The following is an 8,913-nucleotide window of genomic DNA, read 5'->3' as shown; positions in this document are numbered from 1 at the left end:
TCCACATTTTGTTAAGTTAAAGCCTTATTCTAAAATTGATTAAATTAATAAAAATCCTCATCAATATACACACAATACCCCATAATGACAAAGCCAAAACAGGTTTTTAGTTTTTTTTTGCAAATGTATTAAAAATCCAAAACAGAAATACCTTATTTACATAAGTATTCAGACCCTTTTCTATGAGACTCGTAATTGAGCTCAGGTGCATCCTGTTGTTATTGATCATTCTTGAGATGTTTCTACAACTTGATTGGAGTCCACCTGTGGAAAATTCAATTGATTGGACATGATTTGGAAAGACACACACCTGTCTATATAAGGCCCACAGTTGGGGAAGGGTACCAAAAAATGTCTGCAGCATTAAAGGTCCCCAAGAACACAGTGGCCTCCATAATTCTTAAATGGAAGAAGTTTTTGAACCACTAAGACTCTTCCTAGAGCTGGCCGCCCGGCCAAACAGAGCAATCGGGGGAGAAGGGCCTTGGTCAGGGAGGTGACCAAGAACCCGATGGTCACTCTGACAGAGCTCCAGAGTTCCTCTGTGGAGATGGGAGAACCTTCCAGAAGGACAACCATCTCTGTAACACTCCACCAATCAGGTCTTTATGGTAGAGTGGCTAGACGGCAGCCACTCCTCAGTAAAAGGCACATGACAGCCCGCTTGGAGTTTGCCAAAAGGCACCTAAAGGACTCTCAGACCATGAGAAACAAGATTATCTGGTCTGATGAAACAAAGATTGAACTGTTTGGCCTGAATGCCAAACGTTACGTCTGGAGGAAACCTGGCACCATCCCTACAGTGAAGCATGGTGGTGGCAGCATCATGCTGTAGGGATGTTTTTCAGCGGCAGGGACTGGGAGACTAGTCAGGATCGAGCGAAAGATGAACAGAGCAAGTACAGAGAGATCCTTGATGAAAACCTGCTCCAGAGTGCTCAGGAGGTCAGACTGGGGCGAAAGTTCACCTTCCAAGAGGACAACAACCCTAAGCACACAGCCAAGAAAACACAGGAGAGGCTTCGGGACAATCTCTGAATGTCCTTGAGTGGCCCAGCCAGAGCCCGGATTTGAACCCGATTGAACATTTCTGGAGAGACCTGAAAATAGCTGTGCAGCAACTCTCCCCATCCAACCTGACACCGCTTGAGAGGATCTGCAGAGAAGAATGGGAGAAAATCCCCAAATACAGGTGTGCCAAGCTTGTAGCGTCATACCCAAGAAGACTTGAGGCTGTAATCGCTGCCAAAGGTGCTTCAACAAAGTACTGAGTAAAGGGTCTGAATACTTATGTAAATGTGATATTTCACATTTATCATTATGGGGTATTGTGTGTAGATTGATGAGGAAATAAAACAATTTAATTCATTTTAGAATAAGGCTGTAACGTAACAAAATGTAGAAAAAGTCAAGGGGTCTGAATACTTTCCAAATGCACCGTATGGGGAGCGTTAGAGAGAGAGAGAGAGAGAGAGAGAGAGAGAGAGAGAGAGAGAGTTAGAGAGAGAGAGTTAGAGAAAGAGAAAGAGAAAGAGAAAGAGAAAGAGAAAGAGAAAGAGAAAGAGAAAGAGAAAGAGAGAGATGGGTAGAGTTAGAGAGAGAGAGCGAGAGAGAGAGAGAGAGAGAGAGAGAGAGAGTGTGACAGATGAGAGAAAAATAGCAAGAAGGCGAAAGAAATGGTCAAAGAGAGTGATAGAGAAACAGAGAAAGAGAGAAGGACAGACAAGAGACAGGGAGAACGTAAAAAGAGAGCATGTACAGATGTAATAATAATAATAAAATAATTGGTCATTTAGCAGACGCTCTTATCCAGAGCGACTTACAGGAGCAATTAGGGTTAAGTGCCTTGCTCAAGGGCACATCGACAGATTTTTCACCTAGTCGGCTCAGGGATTAGAACCAGCGACCTTTCGGTTACTGGCACAACGCTCTTAACCACTAAGCTACCTGATCTTAATTTGATCACCCTGTTGCAGGAGAACATTCCAAATTAAGAAACTACATCTGCAGTGTGGGTTAGTTAGAGGAGATGACTGGAGAGCAGAGATGCTGGGTGCAGATAAGGCTATAACACTTTACACTCCAGACTGGGTGGTGATGGACACAGCAGATTAGCAGCAGTAGGAGAGTGGGATTAGGTATACAAATTTAAAAATGAGGGTTCCTCAAGGGTTCTTTGGAAAGGGTGATGGTTCTGTGTGGAACCATACTGACCCAAAGAAAGGGTTCTTTCCTCTTTTAGTGATAATTCAAATGTAGGGGCGGCGGCTCATTATAATATTTTGGGGCATGGTTTGGTCACAGCTCTTTTTGTGCAACCGTGCAAGAGATTGTCATTCCAGTTCATCTAATGTGTTGTGTTATGCTGTCACATATCATATATGACTGTGGCCAGTGATGGTGTCTTGTAAAAGACTCACATATGGACTTGTGTCAATTGAGAATGATTGACTAAGTCAGTCATTCTCAATTCTCTCCTCAGGGACTTCCAGCACTAGCACACCTGATTGAACTTGTTAGAAGTCCTGAACTGTCAATCTGAAAAGTACTTGTCCTCTCATGGCTAACAACTAGGAAGTTTGAAAAGACAGGATGAGTGGGCGGGGAGTTTATATTCATGAGCTCTCCTTGACTGAGAGCTCTTAGAATTGTTTTCCAGATATATGTACACATCTCCCGTTTGACATGTCTCTTGTGATGTGGTTCACCACAGCACTGATGGATGTGTTGACATGACAACTGCTTCAGAGTTTTGACTGACCCTTCCCCCATTTTGTTCCATGCTGGCTGAAGACCTAGCTAGCCAGTAACTAGCTAACACCAGACACAGATGAAGACCTAGCTAGCCAGTTACTAGCTAACACCAGACACAGATGAAGACCTAGCTAGCCAGTTACTAGCTAACACCAGACACAGATGAAGACCTAGCTAGCCAGTTACTAGCTAACACCAGACACAGATGAAGACCTAGCTAGCCAGTAACTAGCTAACACCAGACACAGATGAAGACCTAGCTAGCCAGTAACTAGCTAACACCAGACACAGATGAAGACCTAGCTAGCCAGTAACTAGCTAACACCAGACACAGATGAAGACCTAGCTAGCCAGTTACTAGCAAACACCAGACACAGATGAAAGAGGATACATAGAAATATCTTTGTCATAGATGAATAGGGTAAACTTTTAGTTATATTTGCTGACACCCTATGGTTAAATTTTGGCACCAGTAAAGTAGCTATCTAGCTATATAAACCACGTCCCTCTGCAATCACGCCTTCTCCGATGTTGGTTACAATGCATTACTTATTTAAATTAGGTAAGAGAATATCATGTTACCATTGGTGTATTCAAATATGAGTTAAATTGATGTCACACTATGCCCTTAATAATCCTGCCTCCTCAATCCAAGTGTTTGACATGGGGGAGGGGACCAGTAACTTTATGATCAAACTTTATCAGTGTAGAAGCAATAGTCATTTTTCATACTCTGGTCATCATACTTTGATCTGGTTTCCTTCAAATATCATCTAATTTCATGAAAAACAGGATTTTGACTGTTCAGTGATAAAACCTATGGAATTCTAGCTTTGCTTTATAGAACCTTAGGAAAGGGTTCTTTATAGCACCATACAAGTTCAATTTAGAACCTTATGAGCATGGTTAACTAAAATGTGGTCTGCTATGGTTACAAGTCAAATAACCCTTATTTGGCACTATATATAACCATGGGCATGTCTAGAAACACAGTAGACAGTGTAACCTCACCCTGCAGACCTCAGTTACATAGACAGTGTAACCTCACCCTGCAGACCTCAGTTACATAGACAGTGTAACCTCACCCTGCAGACCTCAGTTACATAGACAATGTATAACCAAGGAGGTTCGGTGGGCTATACGGTAGCGTGATGCCTGAGACCTGGGAGCATATCCATAAAAGCGTCTCAGAATATAAATTTGGTCGTAAGTGCTGAGAACAGAGACCTTTTACTCCTAATCCTATGGGTAAAAATAAAAGCTATGCTTGATGCCTCTTTAGTCACAAGAGTCACAGATGGTCTACAGATATATAGGAGACCTCATGAGCTTTCCTAACCCGCTAAGAGTTACCAGCAGGGGTCTTGATAATAGAAAACGGCAGTGAGTCAGTGGTTCCTGCAGCACATGCAATTGCTTTTGGAGTTGTTAAAATAATGTTTTGATATTTCTACAGTGCCTTGCACTAGTATTAATCCCCCATGGCATTTGTCCTATTTCGTTGCATTACAACCTGTAATTTAAATATAATTTTATTTGGATTTCATGTAATGGACATACACAAAATAGTCCTAATTGGTGAAGTGAAATGAAAAAAATAACTTGTTTAAAAAAAATCTAAAAAATTAAGAACGGAAAAGTGGTGCGTGCAAATGTCTTCACCCCCTTTGCTATGAAGCCCCTAAATAAGATCTGGTGCAACCAATTACCTTCAGAAGTCACATAATTAGTTAAGTAAAGTATACCTGTGTGCAATCTAAGTATCACATGACCTCTGTATAAACAGTGGGGAGAACAAGTATTTGATACACTGCCGATTTTGCAGGTTTTCCTACTTACAAAGCATGTAGAGGTCTGTAATTTTTATCATAGGTACACTTCAACTGTGAGAGACGGAATCTAAAACAAAAATCCAGAAATTCACATTGTATGATTTTTAAGTAATTAATTTGCATTTTATTGCATGACATAAGTATTTGATCACCTACCAACCAGTAAGAATTCCGGCTCTCACAGACCTGTTAGTTTTTCTTTAAGAAGCCCTCCTGTTCTCCACTCATTACCTGTATTAACTGCACCTGTTTGAACTCATTACCTGTATAAAAGACACCTGTCCACACACTCAATCAAACAGACTCCAACCTCTCCACAATGGCCAAGACCAGAGAGCTGTGTAAGGACATCAGGGATAAAATTGTAGACCTGCACAAGGCTGGGATGGGCTACAGGACAATAGGCAAGCAGCTTGGTGAGAAGGCAACAACTGTTGGCGCAATTATTAGAAAATGGAAGAAGTTCAAGATGACGGTCAATCACCCTCGGTCTGGGGCTCCATGCAAGATCTCACCTCGTGGGGCATCAATGATCATGAGGAAGGTGAGGGATCAGCCCAGAACTACACGGCAGGACCTGGTCAATGACCTGAAGAGAGCGGGGACCACAGTCTCAAAGAAAACCATTAGTAACACACTACGCCGTCATGGATTAAAATCCTGCAGCGCATGCAAGGTCTCCCTGCTCAAGCCAGCGCATGTCCAGGCCCGTCTGAAGTTTGCCAATGACCATCTGGATGATCCAGAGGAGGAATGGGAGAAGGTCATGTGGTCTGATGAGACAAAAATAGAGCTTTTTGGTCTAAACTCCACTCGCCGTGTTTGGAGGAAGAAGAAGGATGAGTACATCCCCAAGAACACCATCCCAACCCTGAAGCATGGAGGTGGAAACAACATTCTTTGGGGATGCTTTTCTGCAAAGGGGACAGGACGACTGCACCGTATTAAGGGGAGGATGGATGGGGCCATGTATCGCGAGATCTTGGCCAACAACCTCCTTCCCTCAGTAAGAGCATTGAAGATGGGTCGTGGCTGGGTCTTCCAGCATGACAACAACCCAAAACACACAGCCAGGGCAACTAAGGAGTGGCTCCGTAAGAAGCATCTCAAGGTCCTGGAGTGGCCTAGCCAGTCTCCAGACCTGAACCCAATAGAAAATCTTTGGAGGGAGCTGAAAGTCCGTATTGCCCAGCGACAGCCCCGAAACCTGAAGGATCTGGAGAAGGTCTGTATGGAGGAGTGGGCCAAAATCCTTGCTGCAGTGTGTGCAAACCTGGTCAAGACGTACAGGAAACGTATGATCTCTGTAATTGCAAACAAAGGTTTCTGTACCAAATATTAAGTTCTGCTTTTCTGATGTATCAAATACTTATGTCATGCAAGAAAATGCAAATTAATTACTTAAAAATCATACAATGTGAATTTCTGGATTTTTGTTTTCGATTTCGTCTCTAAGCAAAAAAAATCCACTAAGCAAGGGGCACCATCCATTATTAAAAAATGGAAAGAATATGGCACCACAACAAACCTGCCAAGAGAGGGCCGCCCAAAAAAACTCACGGACCAGGCAAGGAGGGCATTAATCAGAGAGGCAACAAAGAGACCAAAGATAACCCTGAAGGAGCTGCAAAGCTCCACAGTGGAGATTGGAGTATCTGTCCATAGGACCACTTTAAGCTGTACACTCCACAGAGCTGGGCTTTACAGAAGAGTGGCCAGAAAAAAGCCATTGCTTAAAGAATTTCTGGATTTTTTTTTTCGATTTCGTCTCTCACAGTTGAAGTGTACCTATGATTAAAATTACAGACCTCTACATGCTTTGTAAGTAGGAAAACCTGCAAAATCGGCAGTGTATCAAATACTTGTTCTCCCCACTGTATACACCTGTTCTGAAAGGCCCCAGAGTCTGCAACACCACTAAGCAAGGGGCACCACCAAGCAAGCGGCACCATGAAGACCAAGGAGCTCTCCAAACAGGTCAGGGAACAAGTTGTGGAGAAGTGCAGATCAGGGTTGGGTTATAAAAAAATATCAGAAACTTTGAACATCCCACGGAGCATCATTAAATCCATTATTAAAAAATGGAAAGAATATGGCACCACAACAAACCTGCCAAGAGAGGGCCGCCCAAAAAAACTCACGGACCAGGCAAGGAGGGCATTAATCAGAGAGGCAACAAAGAGACCAAAGATAACCCTGAAGGAGCTGCAAAGCTCCACAGTGGAGATTGGAGTATCTGTCCATAGGACCACTTTAAGCTGTACACTCCACAGAGCTGGGCTTTACAGAAGAGTGGCCAGAAAAAAGCCATTGCTTAAAGAAAAAATAAGCAAACACTTTTGGTGTTCGCCAAAAGCCATGTGGGAGACTCCCCAAACATATGGAGGAAGGTACTCAGATTAGACCAAAATTGAGCTTTTTGGCCATCAAGGAAAACACTATATCTGGCGCAAACCCAACACCTCTCATCACCCCGAGAACACCATCCCCACAGCGAAGCATGGTGGTGGCAGCATCATGCTGTGGGGATGTTTTTCATCGGCAGGGACTGGGAAACTGGTCAGAATTTAAGGAATGATGGATGGCGCTAAATACAGGGAAATTCTTGAGGGAAACCTGTTTCAGTCTTCCAGAGATTTGAGACTGGGATGGAGGTTCACCTTCCAGCAGGACAATGACCCTAAGCATATTGCCAAAGCACCACTCGAGTGGTTTAAGGGGAAACATTTAAATGTCTTGGAATGGCCAAGACAAAGCCCAGACCTCAATCCAATTGAGAATCTATGGTATGACTTAAAGATTGCTGTACACCAGCGGAACCCATCCAACTTGAAGGAGCTTGAGCAGTTTTGCCTTGAAGAATGGGCAGAAATCCCAGTGGCTAGTTGTGCCAAGCTTATAGAGACATACCCTAAGAGACTTGCAACTGTAATTGCTGCAAAAGGCGGCTCTACACAGTATTGACTTTGGGGGGGTGAATAGTTATGCACGCTCAAGTTTTCTGTTTTTTTGTCTTATTTCATGTTTGTTTCACACACAAAAAAAAATCGCAGTCGTAGGCATGTTGTGTAAATGAAATGATACAAACCCCACCAAAATCAGTTTTAATTCCAGGTTGTACGGCAACAAAATAGGAAAAATGCCAAGGGGGGTGAATACTTTCGCAAGCCACTGTATATGATCAATCCATACATAATCTAGACCTACATGCAACAATATCTCTTGTGCTTGAAGAATAACAAAACAAAATCCATAAAAACGCATGTCAAAAATGTTATAAATTGATTTGCATTTTAATGAGGGAAATAAGTATTTGACCCCTCTGCAAAACATGACTCAGTACTTGGTGGCAAAACCCTTGTTGGCAATCACCGAGGTCAGTCGTTTCTGATTGATAGGGGGTCATATACTTATTTCCCTCATTAAAATGCAAATCAATTTATAACATTTTTGACATGCGTTTTTATGGATTTTTTTGTTGTTATTCTGTCTCTCACTGTTCAAATAAACCTACCATTAAAATTATAGACTGATCATTTCTTTGTCAGTGGGCAAACGTACGATATCAGCAGGGGATCAAATACTCTTTTCCCTCACTGTATAACAGTAATATTATCAAAGTTCGACTTTTAACAATATGCGTATCATATTATTCGAAGTATCAAAATGTATATAAACAAATAAAATATACAAACACGGCTACCATGCCAACATATGTGGCGAAAATTAAGAGTAGACGAAGCAAACAAAAATTAATTATTTTAAATTAATTATCAAACAAAATTATATTATGCCTGGGCTTTAGCTCAGCGACCTTACACAGTCCTGTGTTGCGCAGACAACTAACGTTCAAACCCTGTTGGTTACAACAGCCTAGAACAATCTGTAAAAGAACACAGACTGTGGCAGAAGATAATAGACAACACATTTGTAATCTCTGCCAAGCACTCAAGTGAAAGCCATCTGGTAAGAACAATAATCTCATCATAAAAATATCCCAAATTTAAAACCAATTACGTTAGATTTCTATTTTAACCGATGTCCATTCACACACACTTATGCTCATTCACACACACACACACACTCATGCACATTCACATACACACACACACTCATGCAAGTTTACACACATACACAAACACATGCACACATACACCAACATACACACACATACACACAGAGTGGTGGTGGACATCTGTAGAGCTGTGTTAAAATAAGATTTCAATCGTCATAGAGATTCTGTCCAGATGGCGGAAGGCTCAGTAATGAGGGATGAAGACACACACACACACAGACACGCACACACACACACACACGCACACACACA

Source organism: Coregonus lavaretus, assembly GCF_964263955.1.
Source record: "Coregonus lavaretus genome assembly, chromosome: 1".
NCBI lineage: Eukaryota > Metazoa > Chordata > Actinopteri > Salmoniformes > Salmonidae > Coregonus > Coregonus lavaretus.
Note: the sequence above shows the minus strand (reverse complement) of the source record.